Genomic DNA, 19919 nt, shown 5'->3' with positions numbered 1-19919 from the left:
AAGTCAAGGTGGAGTATCCTGAGATTGCCACAAAAGCAATGAAAAGCCTGCTCCCATTTCCAATATCCTGTCTTTGTGAAGCAGGGTTTTCTGCAGTGACAGCAACCAAAACAAGATTACGGAGTAGATGGGACATAAGCAACACAGGTTGGGTGTCACTGTCTCACATCACCCCCAGATGGGACCATCTTGTTGCAAGAAAACAAGCTCAGGGCTCCCACTGATTCTGCATTATGGTGAGTTGTATAATTATTTCATTATATATTGCAATGTGATAATAATAGAAATAAAGTGCACAATAACCTGCCCCCACCCTGCCAGTCTGTGGAAAAATTGTCTTCCACAAAACTGGTCCCAGGTGCCAAAAATGTTGGGAACTGCTGCCATACACTGTTCAGGAATGCCAGAGAAAGGGAGGAATCAGTATTGAGAAGGTGGAGTTTGTTGCAGGCACTGACCTTCCTTCCATATGCCAAATGGTACAGTTAGTTCTGTAGCTTCCTACACCTGAGATGCAAATGCCCTAAGACTTCTCAGGGGAAGGGAATTTTAATTAGAATATCCAGATGAAGTTTCTGCCTAATTTAAATCCCATGCCTCATCTCATGAGACACAATACCCTAAAGATCTGATTAGTTGGCACTTTCTTTATTGCATGATTTAGACTGAGAGCTCTGAGTCTGACACAAATATCTGACACTGTTTATGGAGCATGAACTCAAATAAAGTCTGTGCGATTGTGACAGAATACGCTTTGCTGCCAAGACTTTTGTCAGATTGAAAAGGGGTTAGTGGTGACTGACAATGGCCATGAAGCCACCTTGAGCTCTGTGAATTTCAGTTACAAAGGATCTCATCTTAAGCCACTCTGTTTTGAAAAGAAAATTATTTGGTTACTTGGTCATAGGTAGAAATGAGATTGATTTCTGCTCTTCCATGTGGCAAGGAGAGGAATGTTGATGGTCCAGAGAGAGTCATGCCTGCCTGCCCTGTGTGCTACCTGGAGTAGTGATTCTCACCTGAGCAATTTTGGTTCCCAGGGGACTTTTGGCAATGTCTAGAGACTGGGAAGTGGGTGAGGCCACTGGTATCTAGTGGGAAGAGGTCAGGGATGCTAAATATACTACAATGCATAGTATAGTTTCACAGCAATGAATTGTCTAGCTCCAAAAGTCACTAGTGCCAAGGCTGAGAAATCCTGATCTAAAGGAATGAATTTCATGAGAATGTGTCTGCCTGGGAAGGTGATTCTTCTGTTGCTGTTTTCCAGTTCTGAATTGAAAAATTTATCACTGACTTATTCTTGCATCAAGAATTAGTCAATTGGAGGCTGAGCTGATTTCAGAAGTGGGTGGGGTGTCAGCCTAAGTGGCATGATTTGAAAGGCTCTGAGAAAATCCAGACGACATGTTCTGCAACCAGGCTCCAAGGCCTAGAATTCTTTGGTTGAAACCTGGAGAAGCACTGAGTAGAGAGTCAGGATTCCTGAGTTTTGAATCAAATTCTGCCTCTTTCAAATGCTCTAAGATTTGTTGAGCATTTCTTCCATGCTTAGCCCTGGGCTCAGCACTGCACATGCCTTCTCTCATTCCATCCTCTTAGAAACCTTGAAGAGGTGTACACTTATGTAAAAACAAACAAACAAAAACTATTAGAGCTAATAAGTGAATTCAGTGAGTTGCAGTATACAAAATTAATATACAGAAACCAGTGATGTCCTACACATTAAGAATGAACTATCAAAAAGAGAAATTAAGTAAACAATACCCTTACAATTACATCCCCTAAAAAAGTACCTAAGGAAAAATTTGACCAAAGAGGCAAAAAAGATATACTCTGAAAACTAAAAGACACTGATGAAAGAAATTGAAGAAGACACAAATAAATGGGAGGCTATATATACCATGCTCAAAAATTGGAAGAATTCATATTGTTAAAATGTCCATACTACACAAAACAATCTACAGACTCAATGCAAAATGTGTCAAAATACAAGTGGTGTTTTTCACAGAACTAAAACAAATAATTCTAAAATTTATATTGAACCACCCAATACCCTGAATAGCTTCAGAAATCTTGAGGAAGAAGAACAAAGCTGGAGGTATCGTGATTCCTCATATCAAATTATACTACAAGGCTATAGCAATCAAAACAGTATGGTACTGTCATAAAAACTGACACATAGATCAATGGAACAGAATAGAAAGCCCAGAAATAAACTCACACCCATGGTCAATTAATCTATGACAAAGGAGGCAGGAATATACAATAAAGAAAAGACAGTCTCTTCAATAATGATATTGGGAAAACTGGACAGATACATGAAAAAAAGTTAAGCTAGACCATTTCTTACACTGTATGCAAAAATAAACTCAAATAGATTAAAGAATTAAATGTAAGACCAAAGATCATAAAACTCCTAAGAGAAAACATAGGCAGTAAATTCTCTGACATTGGTCTTAGCAATTTTTTTTTGTATATGTCTCCTCAGACAATGGCAACAAAGGAAAAATAAACAAGTGGGGCTACACCAAACTAAAAGGCTTTTGGACAGTGAAGGAAACCATTAACAAAACAAAACAACTGAATGGGAAAAGGTGTTTCTAAGTTATATATCTGATAAAAAATTAATATCCAAAATATATGAAGAACTCATACAACTCATCATAAAAAATCTGATTAAAAATTGGGCAAAGAACCTGGATATATATTTATTTAAAGAGGACATACAGATGGCCAATAGATATATGTAAATATGTTCAAATTCATTAATCATCAGAAAAACACAAATTAAAACCATGATGAGTTCACCTCACACCTTCAGAATAACTGTCAGCAATAAATCAACAAACAAATGTTGGGGAGGATGTGGAGAAACAAGAACCCTCGTGCACCGTTGGTGGGATTGTAAACTGGTGCAGCCACTGTGGAAAACAGTATGGAATTTCCTCAAAAAACTAAAAATAGAACAGCCATATGATCCAGCAATTCCACTTCTGGGCATGTATCTGAAGAAATCCAAAACATTAGTTCAAAAAGATACATGCATCCCCATGCCCTTTGCATCATTATTTATAATATCCAATTTCTGGAAGAAAACCAAGTGCAAATTGATAGAATGTGTAAAGAAGATGTGAAATATATATATATATATCTCCAAACTCAGGTGTGTATGCACCTGCACACACACAATGGAATATTACTAAGCCATAAAAATGAAATCTTGCTATTTACAACATCATGGGATGACCTAGAGAGAGTGTTATGCTAAGTGAAGTAAGTCAGACAGAGAAAGACAAACAACATGATCTCACTTACATGTGAAATCTAAAGAACAAAACAAATGAACAAATGAAATGGAAACAGACCCACAGATAGAGAGAAGCTGATGGTTGCCAGGTGGGAAGGGGGTAGGAGGGTGGGTGAAAAAGGTGAAGTACAAATTTCCAATTATTGATTATTTTCCCTAAGATGTACTTTACATACCCATGACTTTCAAATAAAGAAGTCACAAGGATGTGAGGTACAGCTTAGGGTAAATAGTAATATTGTAATAACTTTATAATATTATGGTAACAGATGGTTACTTAGTTTTAGTGTGATGATCGCACCATAAGATAAATATTGAATCCCTATGCTGTACACATGAAATTAATATAATGTTAAATGTCAACTATACTTTAAGAAAAAAATAAATTTAAAAAATAGGTATGTATAGTTACTACTGCTCTCTTACCAAGGAGCAGATGGAGACCTGGGAAGTTTCAGGAACTTGCCCAAAGTGACACACTGGTAAGTGTGGTGCCCAAGATAACACCAGTAACCAAGACCATCCCCTGCTCAGCTCTGATGCATTGCAGCTAACCTCCCTGTGACTCTTTTCACATGTGGAAAACAAGTAAGTTTAACTCCATGATGTCTAGGAAGCTTTTACAACACTATGATGTCCTGATTTGTTCTTTTGTTTTATGTCTTGAACTCTTTTTTACTGGATATATTTGACATACAACATTATATAAATTGAAGGTGTACACCTGTTACTTTGATATGTTTATATATCATGATTGCCCTTGAGCTATATCACATTACATAATTATAGTACAATATTGTTATCTGTGTTCATTATACTACTGTTCACTCTGCCCTCTTTACAGTCCTCTTTTAAAATGGAAAGATCTAGAGGATAGATAAAAATTGGAAATCTCCACAGAAAGATTCCAAACCTCCTAGTACATCATGACCAGCTGGTATCTTCTAAGAATACTTATTTCCAAAGTCCCTCACCAACTGAGGACTATATGAATAAAAACCTTAATTTCTTACCTCTTGAAAATACAAAATTCTTCCAGCCCTGGGTTTGCTTTCATGATGCAAATGATCAGCACATGCCCCTTTTATTTGAGGCCTGTGTTCTCAAATTTCCCACAGTACACGCTCTCCCTAATTACATACAATCCACTTCAAATCATTTTAAATTGCTTGGTTGAGATTTTTAGGCCGTGGCATCAGCATCACCTAGTAAAATGTGTTGAAACACTAATTGCTGGACACCATTGATCTTCTGTAAGAAAGTGCTGTCACTTTCCCATTTATTTATGTGTGTGTGTGTATGTGTGTGTGTCTGTTATAATCCAATGCTATTGTTATTTTTGTTCTTATTCAAGATGTCTCAACTTTGGGCATTGGGGAGCTCTTATGTTGGTTCCCAAGCTTTTTCAATGAGTCTCTCCACACCCCACCACTGCCTTTTTTTTTTTTTTGCGCTTCCTTTGGTACTTTCTGGCAGCACATGATGGTCCAAGCTTATCTTGTATTTTCCTTACCAGGGCCCTGGAATTAACTAGTTCTCCAAGTATCCATGGTTTCTTTTATTGGAGAAAAGTATTTAGAAACCAAGATCTGGGTACTAGGTTTGCTCATTGTTATTGCTGCCTCTAGCCCCTTTCAATGAACAGAACTAAGAAGTCTGTGTATACGTAATAACTCATATATATATACAAACCTATAGATTTATTTCTGAATCTATTTATCTGTAAATGTATATTTAAATTGTCCATATGGGTACCTTCACTTCTAATCCATTACCATAGGATTCATACTGGCCTTTGGGATATCAGATTTTTAATCTTTGCATGGCTTTTTTATTTTAACAATGGCTCAAGAACATCATGGGGGATGAGGAAGCTTCTCTTGATAACTATTTTATAGGTTTTAATAAAAATACCAAGTTTAGCATAATAAAAATATCAGCATATCTCCATGTTTAGTATCCTTCAACTCCTTCTGAAATCTTCTATAATTTAGAACATACAGCCTCACTGTTCCTGAAGGTGAGAAGACCTGCCTCATTTCCCTTTTTGTACAAACACAGTTTGTCTCCAGCCCTATGGAATAATGCCTTTTGTAACAATAAGCTGGTACTTGTGGATTCTAAATATAAGCCTGTTCTTAGAGATTATAATCAGAACTTTGAATTACATGTGAAATCTTATTTTGAATTCAGGTACACAATTACTCCCTCAGACACTTAATTATACTGCCTTAGGATAGCATTAGAACAATAGTTTTAATTGTTTTTTCGGGAGGGGTTGGATTACAAAAGTAACCTGTTATCCTGTGAGGGAGGTGAAGTGACTATAGTCTTAAGGATTTCACAGAAACAAACTGATCATCAGCTGTGAGGTTTTCCTGTAATACTTTCATGTTTATTCAGGAAGCAGCCTTACTTGGATAGGCTCCTCCTTCTTTTCCTTATACTTCACATAAATCTAGTGGTGATTAGATGTGTCTTAGAGCCACATCTAAGGAGTTGAACAATACTTAGAGCAAGGCGACAGCTCCCAGGTTGCTGGAGGTATAGCCCCTCAGTAGTTTGGAAAACATTCTGGATCTTAAACAGCAATACTGGTAATTATGAAGGCATCATCCCTTTCATAAGAAAGAAAACAAGACAATGAAAGCAAAGCCCTTTTACTAACAAGGTATAGTGATAGCATGTGTTCAGCCTTCCCAAAACCTGTCTGGCATTTGTTTCTGGACTGCTGGGAGTATCTTCCATCTTTCTCTGAGCACTTGTGAAATGATACAAAGATAAACAATTGGAGGCTAATCAGCAGTGTCTTTGGGGTAGCAAGAGAGAAAAGTAGCCTGCCATTAATATCAAAGGAATTAATCATGGTTTACATAGGTGACTTAGCAGCTTAACTTTGCAAGTGCTTGAAAACAATGAACCAACAAATTTTACAAAAGTTTGGAGAACCAGGTATGGCAGACAGCTTATAGGACTACTTGACAAGCTATTTAAACTTCACAGTTTTAATACTGTAAAGATGCTCTCTGTAAAGAGCATCTTTTTGTGTGAGGCTATGTTCATTGCAGATCTGTGTTTCTCAAACTTGTGTCTGTGAGGTTCTCCTGGGCAGTTTTGTTAAAATGCCGATTTCAATTCAGTAGGTCTAGGGACTGGGCTGAGATGCTGCATTTCTGAGGTGCACAGGTGGTGCTGACGCTGCAGGCCAGCACTCCTCATTCTGTATAGCAAGGGTCTGTCTGGATTGCTCTAGTACTTCTGGAAGGTAGGCTTGAACTTCTCACACTCTCCAAATTTATGTATCTCCAAATTAACAACATGTAGCACTGTGAATGTTCAAAGGTTAGGAGACTAGAATAGCTTTTTGGAGTAGAGGTATTTGGCCAGATAATTTTTTGTAGTTTATAGAGTTTACAATCAATGCATTGGGACCCACAGGGCAAAGAGCTATAGAGTACAGTTATCAGCAACCTCTTTTCTCTAGGACCAATTAAAAACACATAATACTATTTGTAGACCATGTTTATTTGTTTATAGAACTGTGCCTTTGAAAGGAGAAGAGCAGGACATGCAATCTCTATAACTGTAATTAATAGCTCACAAAATGCACTATTGTCTCTAGTTTTAATGTTGAGCCTCTGGATGAGTTTTGTTGTTGGGGAAATCCCTTTTAAAATTGGGGACTTTCACCATTCCATGACTAGCTTTTCAAGCCACTCAATTATTAAACGTAGTTTGTCTCAGAGTGCCTGATTATACTGTATACTTTGAAACAAGAGAACTTGTGTTGATTTGTGGTGTGGACATCTAGCTATAGCAAAATGCAGATGGCACACCTCCTGTGACACACATGATTTTCATTAACCATTTTTCAACCTAGGAAGGAACAGGAATGTAAGCTTTCATTTAAAGAAGAGAGCGACCACTTTTACTAACCTGTCCCTTCTCTCTACTCCCCATCTTCCCCTCTTTTTTTCTGTGTTTACCCCTGAGACCTGAGGGAGAGAAGAGGGGAAATAGAGGGTTGCATTTGATGTGGACTCTGTGGTATCGTTTCTTCTCTGTGTATAAAGTGATATGTATAGTGGCTGTTTCTGAGAAGCCAGGCAGGCCCCATAATGTGTGAGGGTGGTGGCACATTGCTTTTGTGAAGTGGAAAGTGTGAGATGGAAATACACAGACACTGAGTCAGGGCGCCTGAGTTCTAATCCTTGTCCAGCCACTAACCAATTATTAGGCCTCGGGGGGAGATTTAACCTCCTTGGGCCTCAGCTTTGTACTCTGTAATTTAACATAGTTGGTGATGCTTGTTTCTCACAGTGTAGGAGTCTGCCCACCTGGACGGCATTAGATAACACTGAGTTGCGCACTGAGGAGGACTCTCCCTCTCCAGTCACTTTCAATCATTCTGGTTGTTCAGAAAAACAAAGAGAAAACAAAATTCTCCATTGACATTTGTCATTAATGCTTCTCAGCACTTGCCATTCTTTTTTAAAAAATTATTTTTAATTTTTATATTTTTTACCAGTCTCCCTAACAAAGAGAAATCAATGACTCTGTCTGCACCGTGATTGTTTTAATGTATGGAAGGTGATACAGATTTTCCATTTAAATAGTAATAAAAGTATAAATAACATATAGTTTGATTTAAAGGGAAACATTCAGTACAATTACCATAACTGTACTTCAATGAGTACAGCATATTAATTATTCAGGAACTATTAAGTTATGTAGATATGGTGAAAATTAGGAATATAGTAATTATGGTTTAAAAAACACTGAATTAGGTGATTTTCAAGTTTCTATTTAGTCTAAACTTATAAGAGCATTCAGATATTTCATTAAGTGGCAAATATCCACTCCAGTTTCTGTTTCCCAAATGTGCATATATTAATTGACACAGTATTTGCACAACAAAGTTGGTGTTTGATATATAGTTAATGGTACATGGCATGGCATGAGTTCTGATACTTTTGGGGAAATTTTGGCAACAGTTAACAACAGTTTGCTAATTTTCCATTTATTCTGTTTCTCCTAGTACTTCAAATATAACAAAATGGGGACAAGGACCTTTTCCTTGGTGTAATTAAAAGTGAAATGCTATCCAGCAAAGCTATCATTTAGAATGGAGGGCAGATAAAGTGCTTCTCAGGTGAGGTCAAGTTAAAGGAGTTCATCATCGCCAAGCCCTTATAATATGAAATGTTAAAAGGATTTCTCTAAGAAATAGAAGAAGATAAAAACTGTAAACAGTAAAATGACAACAAACTCACAACTATCAACAACTGAACCTAAAAAAAAACCCAAAAAACAAAAACTAAGCAAACACCTAGAAAAGAATCAGAGAAATGGACATCACATGGAGGGTTTTCAGTGGGGAGGGGAAGATGAGGAATGTGGTGGGGGAGGTACAGGGAATAAGAAGTATAACTGGTATGCATAAAATAGATGGAGAGAGGTTGAGAATGGTATAGGAAGCAGAGAAGTCAAAGAACTTATATGTACAACCCATGGACATGAACTAAGAGGAGGGAATGTTGGAGGGCTGGGGTTGCAGGACAGAGGGAGGGATAAAGGGAGAAAAATTGGGAAAACTGTAATAGCACAGTCAATAAAATATACTTAAAAAAATGAAATGATGTCAGGAACAGGTTTAAAAGGGGATTTCTATTTGTCTTACGACCAAAAGGTGGCGTCCTATCCCCATGCCCTATATTTAAAAACCCTTCTTGCTTTAACTTAAAAAGAAACTTCCAGTTGGTTACTAATAAAGAAATTAAAATGTGCTCCCTATGAATGTAGCGTGGTGTTGAAAATGAACAATATGTTAAGCTGCAGTTAAGTTTCCCCTCTGGTGAAAGCAAAATGAACATGGAGTTCTTTAATAAGGTGGCACATCAGACAGTATTATATACAAAGTTGATTACCACATTTTGTTGGATTTACAAACGGGATTTCCTTTTGTCTGCAAAACTTGTTGCCAATCTGATTTTGGCCTCCACTTTCAAGTGAATGTAGATTTTAAGGCAGTTCAAATGCAGAATAAGATCAGTGGCAATCTAAAGACCATTTAGTGTGGCAATACTAATAATTTTTTTAAAAGTCACTGTTCAATCTGGAAAACAAGATCAGAGCATGAACTCTTCTTTACAGACCAAGAATAAATTTGTCACATTTAAATAAACTGCTATTCCCCTGAGTTAAAACTCAGCAACTTGACATATACCATAAAATGTTATATGTGGCATAAACATTTTGGAAATGAAAAACAACCCCTTCCCCCCATAGACAGGCTACTTTGTAGATTTCCATTTAATTCCATGTGAATTCAGCATATGGAATTTCCAGTGATGTTAAAGTGTTGTTGAGAGCATTAACTGAGTTGGACATTAAGCTTTTACATTAGTGCTTAAGTCATAGTAAGCATTCAGTAAATATCAAATGTTATTACTGACAGCTATAGACTGTGAGCTCAAGGGCAGGGATTTTATTTACTTTCTGCATCCCTCAGTGCCTACTATATGGTCCAGAATGTAGTAGGTGTGTCATTCAAGTCTTAATTAATGTCTTGACTCAAAGACAACATGAACTCTAGCCTCTAAGAAACTAGGAGGTTCTACTCAAACCAAAATGCATTTTCTTTATTTAGATTCTAGTTTAAAAGATTTGGTCTTGTCTGAATAACATAGAATTTTGTGAAGAATGCCTTCAATATGAATACTACTATGCTGGAATTTTCTTAGCACACTCTCCCTTTCTTTGGTTTTATTCTGTAGCACCAATTAGTGGCTTTGTTATTTTTTTACATGCAAAAAAGATACAATTTTAAAGTAGTAATCTTATGCTATTATTGAAATTGAAATTTAGAATTCTCCAGTAAATGAATGTTTAACAATATTTGTAAAAAATTATCTAAAAGAATTTACAATATCCTTCCCAGGATATATATTATCTACAACTGTGCTGGCCGTAACACCAGTGGGAGAGTACTTTGTAAGGATTCATAGGGTGGCTTCAGTACACTCTCCTACAGACCTGGCCTACTACACCAGCCAGCCAGCCAGCTAGCCAGCCGCTGGGAATACTGGCTTGGGAATTTGGCAGCACCTGGGGTAAAGGAAATTATTCCTGCTAACAACAAGCCATAGAGCTGTATATCTAAGTCACATTTTGGAAATCAAAAGTCTTCTTTCTATACTTGTGTTGATAAAGCAAAATAAATACTAGTGTCCTTTGTTTTATACATTTATATGTATATTTCAAAAGATTTCGTTCAGGCTCCTCATTTACTCCTTCAGATTTCTAAATTCCACCAAACTTCAAAACAGCACACAAAAAGAAATCTCACCTTTTCAAAGAATTGGACAAAGCTTTCCCAAGTGAATGATCTCTTGGAGAGCAGGTAACCTGTGTTAAATTGCTGACATGCTAGCCCCTGAGCGGTTTCCTAAAGCAGCCGCGGCTACAATCCAGCTCCTCAGGCGGCCGCTTGCCTTCAAAGGACACCTAACCACACTTTTCTGTGGGGAATCTGACACGAAGAAGTACGAAAAGCGAGTCCCAAACTATACTCTCCTTACTCTAAATACTGGGGGAAAACCCTTCGCTGGCGGGTTTCTGCTTCTTTGCAAACCCGGGTTTGTCCTTCTGTTGAACTTTCACCTCCGAACTCGCTTTCGTTCATTGGACAAAGTGCAGAAAGAAAGAGGAGAGACCGAGGGAGGACGGGGGAGGGAAGGGAGTGGTGGAGAACACCATCTCACCGCTCGCCCCTCCTTCGACTGTCACTGCCGGCGAAACACTTTCACTTTTAACTAGAGCAGACTCACAGCTTTGCCCATCTCTCCCCTTCCTTCTGTATTTTTAGCTCAGAAACCAAGCAAATGGCTATCCCATTCCCATTTTCGTCCCTCGTTAACGCTCTGCCGCGCGCTTTCCAGGAGTCTGAGGGGTCCCCTCATCATCTGAGGAGACTCTCCTCCCCAGGCCCCCTATTTTCCAGGTCTTTCCAGCCAGGTCCCTCTGCAGCCGCTCAGCGTCTCCTCCCTCCCTGATCTGCCGGGCTCTGCCGCCCTCTCCTCTGCCATTCAGCCCAGACGCTCCGCAAGCCCGCTTCCCGGGACCCCTCTCCCCAGCCCACCCCGCCCCAGGCTCTAGCAGCGGTGATTTTCTTCTTTCTTTTTTTTTTCTTTTTGCTGCGAGCCTTGTTGTTTACCCAGCAGGTGGATGTGACGTCAGGGACGCACAACAGCAAAAAATAACAACATCTTCCTCCGCGACGAGCTGGGCTCTCTTGCGCTTATTTATTTATTTGTTCCGGGAGGCCAGGGGGAGGGAGGAAGAGGGGTGTGGGGGGAGGGGAGTGGGCCGGGGCTCGAGTGGGCTGAGGGGACGGTGGCGGCTCGCGCTTTGGAGGCACCGGGGCCTTGGGGGTCCCCGAGGCAGAGAAGCAGCCCTGGCAAGAGGCCTGACGACTAGCTAGGGAGCGCCCCCGGCCGGGCGCCACCCGCGCCGCCGCTGCCACCGGCGCTAGCTGGGGTACGGGAAGCTAGTCCCGAGCGGAGGAATCTATTGTTATTTATTGTGTGGCGGTCGCACGCTGTACTCGCAGCGGCCGGTCCCTAGCCCGCGAGTGCGTGTGTGCGTGTGTGCGCGCGAGTGTGCGCGAGTGAGTGTGTGCGCGGGGGTGCGCGCGCGGGCGGGAGTGGGCACGCGCGGGGAAAAGCCCGAAAACACCTTAGTTTGCACCGAGAGACCATTTGCAGCGGGTGAGTTTGTATTTTTCCATTTCTGCTCCACTTTTTCCCAAGCCGCCTACTGCCTGGTTCCGCCACTTTAAACAACAACAATCAGCACAAAAAAAAAAAAGAAAGAAAGAAAGAAAAGAAAAGAAAGAAAAAGAAAAAAAAGGAAAGAAAAAAAGAAAAAAAAAAACTACTTTCCACCTCCAGGCTCCACGTGCATCTTCCCTAGTCCTCCGCTCTCAGGCTTTCTGCCGCGGGTTGGGGCCCAGGCTACCGGATCAGGGTGGGGGCAGCAGACCAGCGCGGGGGTGGAGGGGGCTCCAGAGACGCTGCACAAGGGTTCATTTGCATAAGTCAAATGGGGGTGGGTGGGTAGGCGAGATCGCGTCCCCCTCGGCCCCTTCAAGCCTGGATCTGCGCTCTCCACAGTCGCCGCGAGAGAGAAATCAATAAGCCCAGGCCGCCAGGGGCAACTTTCGATGTCTTGCGTTGGGGTGCCTGCGGAGGAGTGGGGTGCGCGAGAGTCTCTGGGTCGGGTCCGCGGCGGGAGTAGGCGCTCGCGGGGAGTCTCTGGAGCCCAAAGTTTGCACTTGGAACAAAGTTTTCCCTTCTAACTCCCCAAGTGAATGCCTCCTCGGTGCCCGTGGGCTGCTCCCTGGGCGGCGTTGTAAAGATTGGAGACACCCGCGTCCTGGGCCCCACGCCGGGGGTATCTCCCCGGTGCCACGCATGCCTTGCCCCGAATCCGGAGGCGGGGGTATTCCTTCGTCGCTCACCCCCCCCCCCCCCGCCTCCCCAGAAAACTCAGACACATCTGCACACACCTAGCAAGACATGTAACCCATGCGCGCTCGGCCCACTGAACCCAGCCTCCCCGCGACGGGACCAGCACGGCGGGCAGGAGTAGGAGCTAGACGCACTACGGGGAGTGTCCGCGCCCAGATTTCCCTCTTCACACACACTTTGCTGGTTTTACTCCTCTTAAGTTTGGGGAACGTGTGTATGTGTGTTTGGGGGGCGATTCCCAAGCCCCGTTCTGTCTGAGACGCATGTAAATCGTTGCGTTCCCCGGCCCTGTCCCGGTGGCTCTCAGTCCCTCGCCGCCTTCCTCCAGAGCTCTGTTCCTATTCGGCTTCGAGGACTCAGCTGAGCCGGAGTGCTGGGACGGAGTGCACTTCGGGTGGAGACTGCGGTGCCCGGAGCCTGAGAGTTTGCTAGTTGCCTCGGGGTCGCGGTCATTCGCTGCCTCCGCCTCTCCTCACCCCCGCCCCCTGCCCCGCTCCTCCCCAGATACAGCCGAGATCGGAAACTTTGATTCCTTCTGCTTTTGGCCTTCATCTAGTCTCCCTCCCCACCTGTTGTGAGCTCCGCCTCAGTCCCGGGAGAGTGGAGGTGATACGCGGGCACTGGGGAGTTCCGCGACCAGAAACTAAGTCGCATGCTCGGGTCTCAAGTGTTTGCTTCGAAATTGCTACCTGCAGCAGCCACCCCCGCCCCCCAATTCCAGAGCAGTTCCCGCCCCCCATGAGAATAAGGACTAAATAAACAGTTGTAACTCCAAACCTTGCGTCCGCATCCCTATCCCACCCCCTACCCCCCTTTCTCTACTCTCTTTTTTGTTGTTGTTGCAACTTTGCGAGATATCGGGGAAGGTGCTCAGACTTTGCTTGGGCCGATTTCCCGGTCTCGGGATTCTTGCCGGATTCCCTGAGCCACTTTCTCTCTTCCCTCCACGCGCGCTCGCGGGTCCTCCTAGCCCGTCACCCTCTGTCTTGACACCCTCAGCTATTCATTCATCTCAACCCCTTCAGTTTTCCCCAACCTGCACTGGGAAGACTTGCTGAAGGTCGCCCCGATTTCTTGTCGACGGCAGAACCCGAAAGTTTGCCAGAGGAAGAGAGCGCGCTGCGAGCAAGCGGGCCAGGAACTGAGGAGCGGCGCCGGGGACCATGGTACTGCCCGCGCCACCTCCGCGGGCGTGAAGGCGGAGCTCCCACTCCCTCCCTGGACTCGGCGGGTAAGTCGAGGCGGCGGCGGCCACGAAAGATACAGACGAAGGCGGAGGGGCAAGGGCCACCCCAGAGCTCCGGGCTGAACCTGGGGCTCTCTGTTCCCAAAGCGCCAGCATGGGGGGCGCGAGTGTAGCGATAGGCGCCGCAGCCAGGAATGTGCCCATCTTCAAATACTGGACTTCCTTTTTTTCGCCCCCCTTTCCTAAATCCGAAAATCTGGAGATCAAAGTTTAGCGTAAAGTGTAAAGTGTTCCGATAAAATATGGTGACATTCCTCGCCCCCTTCTCTCCCTACTCCCCCCTTATAACTATTAATTATTTCCAAGTCATTGTGCCCAAATACCCTTGCCGGGCTGATTACAAAGTGTATTGATTTAGGCTGGGCTCATCCTACGCGTTTCTTTTAATTCATGTTCCTTTTGCTCGACCAGAAAACCAAAACGAAACAATTTTTCCTGTTCTCAATAACCCCCTCCCCCAGCCCTCATCTCTGGGGCTTTGGCTGAGTAATGAAATTAATGTAAACATTTAATTTGGTCGCCCTTGATTTTCTCCAGCTCACTTATGAGAGGCTGGTATTGCTTTCATGTCCGGTCACAGGTATTTTCTAAGTTCGACGTCCTTTTTGTTTGGTTACTGCTCTTTAAACAGGAATGCTGGAGGGGCATTCCGTATTCTTTGAAAGGAGTCTATAGGTACATTGAAACCGTTTGCACTTTGCCTTTGGTTGTCCATAGGTTCAGAATTTAGGGTTTGCATAATAGCTGAGTTGAGAAAACCTGAAGGATATTTAAAGGAATTTTTAAGTGCTGCAAATATATTGAAGAATCTCTGCAAAATTTTTACCTTCCACCCTCCTACCCCAGTGTTTTCACAGTGAGAATCGGTTTAGGGAGGGGGTGAAGATGTGCTGACTAGAATTTGAGGAGAAATGGTCAGATTTCAGGTGTTTTTCTACCGAGGGTTAACCTGCATAATTGAGACAGAAGAGCTGCTGTTATTTTCAGTTCCAGGGAAAAATGTATCAAATCTTTTTCAGAATTACACTGGAGTTTTGATTTTCAAAGTAGAATAGCCATCTCTTTGAATCTAGGAGTAGAAAATTGGGCTCACAGTTTCAGAGAATTGGAATGGGGTTTTTCCTCTGTGATTTTTCTATTTGAAATATCTAATAATTAAAGAATACTGAAAATATAAAAAGGAACTCAATGAGTTATCATTCAGAAAGTATCAGCTAAAATCTCACAGCACAAAGGGGGGAAAAAGTTTTGAAACATCTTGTCACTGGCTGCATTCCCTACCCACCTCTATTAGACATTGGGTTAGTATGAGAGAGGAAAAAAATAAATTTTTTTGGAAAAGTAAACAGCCTCCAACTGCTGAACCTTGACAACCCAAATTAAGGAAGCAGGAGAGATCAAACGGAACTGCTGCTGGGTTGTTGTCAGGAGCTCTGCGTCAAGAACCCTGGACTATTGGATCAAGCAGCAAAGCTATATACTCACTAATGCAGAAATAGACCACTGCAAATGCTGATCTTTGTGGTGCAAGTGAAGCCTCACTTGGAAGGAAATACTTAGCCTCTCTCTAGGTAGCATTTGAGTCCCTTATGGATGCTGAGTTGCTAAACAAGTTACTATTTTTTAATGCGTTCTTGTTTATGAAGAGAATGCACTCAAACTGTATTAAAAGAATATTAAGTCTTTCGAAGGCTGTCTTGCTACCCAAAACTGTGCAGTGGAATTCTTTTTACTAACACTAGACTCCTACACTAGAGTTAGATAACATTTTCTCACATCAAGTTTAGAAGATGTCTTGTCAGGGAAGCCAGGGTTTTGAATATGAGGGTTTAAATATGATGTGCAGCTCAAAAAAAAACAACCCCAAAACCGGTGATGAAGTTTTGTGTCAGCCCACTCTTGGAATTTAAACAGGCAAGAGGGAGCATTCTGCAGATTAGAAATAACCTCTTTTTTTAGAATGACATTCAACATGACCAGGTTGCTACTTTTATTGAAGTTCTCTATCTTGTCCTTGCTTGTTTTCTAGGAAAATGTAAGTGCTTACATGTTTAAAGGGAGTAGTAATAGTAATTATTTTAGCATTTTGTTTTCACAGGTTTATCAAAGTATAATGAAAGAAACATCAAGTATTCAAATTAACTCTGAAATTAAGAGGGTTATATAGCTGAAGATGTCTGTAAGATTTTGTGTATATTTAAATTCTGGAGTATAAATGTAACACTTTTTTTTTGCTATAAACTCTCCCCAAATTAAATGTCAGTTTTAATTAAATAGAACAAAGTAGAAAATAGGACAAGTAAACACATACAGAAGAATAAAAATAATTGTCATTTAAGGATTGCCTTTTTAATTAACAAATATTGATTACATAGTAAGTACTTTGCTTTTTATAAGTCAGAGTTTCACAACCATACTGCCCAACATGTTTCAAAGTTTATAGCTTTTATTGGGTATACCTTTTATTGTGTAATTAAACAATGAGAGTTAAATATACACATGGATGCTATTAGGCAGTTTTCTGTAACATGTAATGTTTTTTAAAAGCTGTAAATATTTTCTAGTTAAATCATTTGTACCAACAATAACAAAACCTAACTGGATTAATATTGAGCCTAGGGATAGTTTTCTGTTACTAACTTTTTCCTTGCTTCTCTTGAGACTCTATCCCTGACCTTGTGTATTTACATTCTCAGGCTCTATTGAAGGATATGTCTGTTTTCAGCAGTTGTTTATATTAACAGAAGAATTGTGATATTTCCTAAACAAATATATTTATACCACAGCTAATCCAATGCCAACATTAAGAAAGAGGAAGGAGAACAGAGCAGATGTGACAACTTCTTTTGAACCCAATCTAAATGTGCTGTGTATTTAGTTTTCATGTTTTACTTAAGACTCAAACTGTTTCGAAATGTTACCTTGTAAGATTCGGCATCACCAAAAAAGTATGTGTATTCAGACAATGTTAGGAGTTATAGCACCAATTACAGTTCATTAGGTATGCCAGGAATATTTACAGGGCTTTGCAAGAATTCTGTCTTTGAAAAAATAATTTTAGGCACACATTAATAAAATTTAAATAGATTGCAGGCTGTCAGAAAATAGTATAAATTTTGTTTATGATTCAGTTACTTTAAGGTACTTACATTAAAGAAACTCATTTAACCCCTGACTGAAGAGCATTAAGTAGGGAGGGGAGCCCTCCAAAGAGCTCCCACTGCCCTTTGCTCCCGGAGTAATCTTAAATTACTACAACTTGATTGCAACTTCAAGGCATTGAGCATGAGCTGTTTTTCTATGGCTGAGAAAGGATTTCCAGAGCATAGCTGGATTTGCACAGGTGGTATTTGTGATTTAAAAAAGAATTTTTTTTTTTGCTTAGGGCTTTTTCTTTTCCATTTTTTATCCTGTTAGGTGTCACACTCTTTTTATTGAATTTAGTCATAGTAAATGCCATTTTAGGTAAGCCAGCAGTATTGTCTTTTTTTTTAAAGTATGTTTTTTGAATCTTGAGTTAACAAAGGTCTAAGGCAAGTAGGGGTTTGTTTTCTAAAGAAATAACTTTAAGAGAGGCATCTGCTGAATAGACAGGTGAACTTTCTGCATGAGCCAACATACTCTCTTACTATTTGCAGGGAATTTTTTTGTTTAGTTGATGGTAGTAATCCTACCAGGTGATCAAACACAGAGTTTGTGAGTCAAGCCAGCAAGCCGAGGAAGTCTGCAATTAGGCACGTGTATTTTCTAAATGATCTTTCTGGTGACTTGTTACTCTGGTCTGCGGTGTACATGTGTGATCCAAGGAGCCATCTTAAACTGATTTTTAAAAAATATTTCTCTTCCATGGTACTTGGATGAATTAAGGCTAGAGGTGCCAAAAGCTGGAACATCAGCAGGTCATGAGATGAGACCAATCCCTGAAACAGAAGAACCTGGCCTAATATGGGTACCTTATGCATGACAGTTATTTTTCTTTCTTTTCCCCTAGGCTCTACATAGTTTATTTCAATGTGCATGTGATGACGTGGTTAATGGAAATTAAGCAGATTTGGCTTGTGTCACCAATCTAAAAATAAATGTTGTGAGGAGTGTTTGATTTTAAGAAGTGTTTTGGTTTTTGCATCCCATAGATAATGTTCTTGCAATTAGGGCTACAAAGCTGCTATTCTGGAAAGAGGAGGTATAGTGAGGTAAATTGCATGGCAGTTGGGAAAGAATTAGACAGTGTTTGCTCTTTGTTTGTTTAATGAATTATTTTTATTAATTAAGTCAGTTTGTACTGAGACATTTTTCAGGCCTTGTTTAGAAGTCGGCTCCCTCTCACCCGGAGGTTGTGCCAGAAGCTGGATGTATCCTTTTCCTGGTACTATTTTACCCGGTCATGAAATCTATTGACCAGTTTAGCTGTGGATATCTCTGCAAGGCTTGTTTTCCTTTTTGAAATCCTCTGATACCAGTTTTTAATATATATCCTGCCTTGTGCACAACAGGTGTGTTTGGTAGTTGTGTTATAGGATTTAAATTGAGAAAAACATGCCTACCTAGCCAGCTACTGGGAGAATGAGCTGCTTTTAAAAGAAAGAACCTGTATTTGAACAAGTGTAAATTAGTTTTCCTTATGACCCTCCCCAACCTAGTTTGCTTAAAAAAAGTGGGGGAGGGGTTCAATTTTTAGTGCCTTGATATTTGCAATTAAGTCATAATAATGTAAGATTGTTGGGACAGTACAAGGATAGTGGGAGCCTTTTAGTGGTCTCATCTTGATGCTGAAAACACCTCAGTCGACATGGGGTTAAATTAATTTCTTCACTTGGAGTACTTAAAGTAACTAAATTGTAAACAAAATTTTTATTAGATCCTGACAACTAATAATCTATTTAAATTACATTAAAGTATCTGGGAAAAAATTTAATTAAAGACAGAAGTACTGTCAAGCCCAGTAAATATCTTGACAGGTCTACTCAAATGGAACTGATATCACAAGATATTTACATATGTCTGGTGTTCGGGAACATCTCGGCAGTGTTGGTGCAAAGCTAATTGCACTTTCTTTCCAAATCACAGTTTTAATAAAATAGCTTTCTCTTTAAAGGAACGTGGATACGTATAAAATTGTGTTCAAGTGTTTTGTTTACTATTTAGTTCTGTTTATTCAGGATAGCTCTGATGGGTTTATTTTCTCCTGCTGTTGCTAATTTAGACAAACAGCTGACTTGGAGGGATCATTGACTGGAAAGCTCATGTCATTCTGTTTTATCTCAACAGTTTGAAGATGTCAGAGGTTTGTGTGTTATAGGACAATTTACTGAGGGATTAAAAATGGATCTGAGTGTGGCACTATTGGTCTCTTTATAGCAAATAGAATAGACTAATTTAGGATGGGATAAAGATTTTTCCCTGAATTTTGTATTTGGATACATATTTGTTAGTAGTTAGTCAGGGGGACATCCACGTTTTTCCAGACTCTCTGATTTTTAGCTAGTAATTCTGTGATCAGCTTTATTAACTAGGATACTGATATGTCTAGCTTGAAACTCAAAAATGGAATTCCTGAGGTTTCTTTTTCTTTCTCCCAGCTTAGCAGTTGAGTCGTCATGAGACTTTTTGTGTTCCAGGCTTTCTTTCTGTGGATTAGGGTGGTGGTTTAAGGTATGTTCTTTGAGCTTGCTGATCTAAAGGCACAGGTGCTGTGTTATTACCCATTTTTTTAAAGATGCTCTTGCTGCTGTCAAGACATTTACCACGGCTCATGGGAAGGAGGGTGAGGTGTGAGCTTTGCTGGACTTTTTGCTGTCCCAGAGTCACTCCCCTGGGTTGTGATGCTGGATCA

General features: G+C 40.8%; 1 protein-coding gene and 1 long non-coding RNA gene across 19 annotated transcripts in view; one reads left to right on the top strand and one right to left on the bottom strand.

The window, feature by feature from the left end:
• The window catches only part of LOC123814576, a 41090-nt gene extending 30136 nt beyond the window's left edge, over nucleotides 1–10954 (bottom strand). The window contains exon 1 of the long non-coding RNA XR_006784933.1: nucleotides 10659–10954. This is a non-coding gene — a long non-coding RNA (uncharacterized LOC123814576). The remainder of the gene's footprint in view (nucleotides 1–10658) is intronic.
• Nucleotides 10955–11684: 730 nt separating this feature from the next.
• The window catches only part of FOXP1 (forkhead box P1), a 627100-nt gene continuing 618865 nt past the window's right edge, over nucleotides 11685–19919 (top strand). For 12 of the 18 annotated variants that reach the window (XM_045832488.1, XM_045832493.1, XM_045832481.1 and 9 more), the window contains exons 1-2: nucleotides 11686–12078; nucleotides 13866–14071. The gene's annotated coding sequence lies outside the window, so the exon portion shown is untranslated. Of the gene's footprint in view, nucleotides 12079–13865; nucleotides 14072–19919 lie in introns of all 18 variants that reach the window. The other 6 variants (XM_045832498.1, XM_045832499.1, XM_045832497.1 and 3 more) reach the window with 3 other exon arrangements.

This window comes from Phyllostomus hastatus, unplaced genomic scaffold (assembly GCF_019186645.2).
Source record: "Phyllostomus hastatus isolate PE091 unplaced genomic scaffold, TTU_PhHast_1.1 phas_contig_16, whole genome shotgun sequence".
Classification (NCBI taxonomy): Eukaryota; Metazoa; Chordata; class Mammalia; order Chiroptera; family Phyllostomidae; genus Phyllostomus; species Phyllostomus hastatus.
Note: the sequence above shows the minus strand (reverse complement) of the source record. Positions and strands in the feature narration are given on the sequence as shown.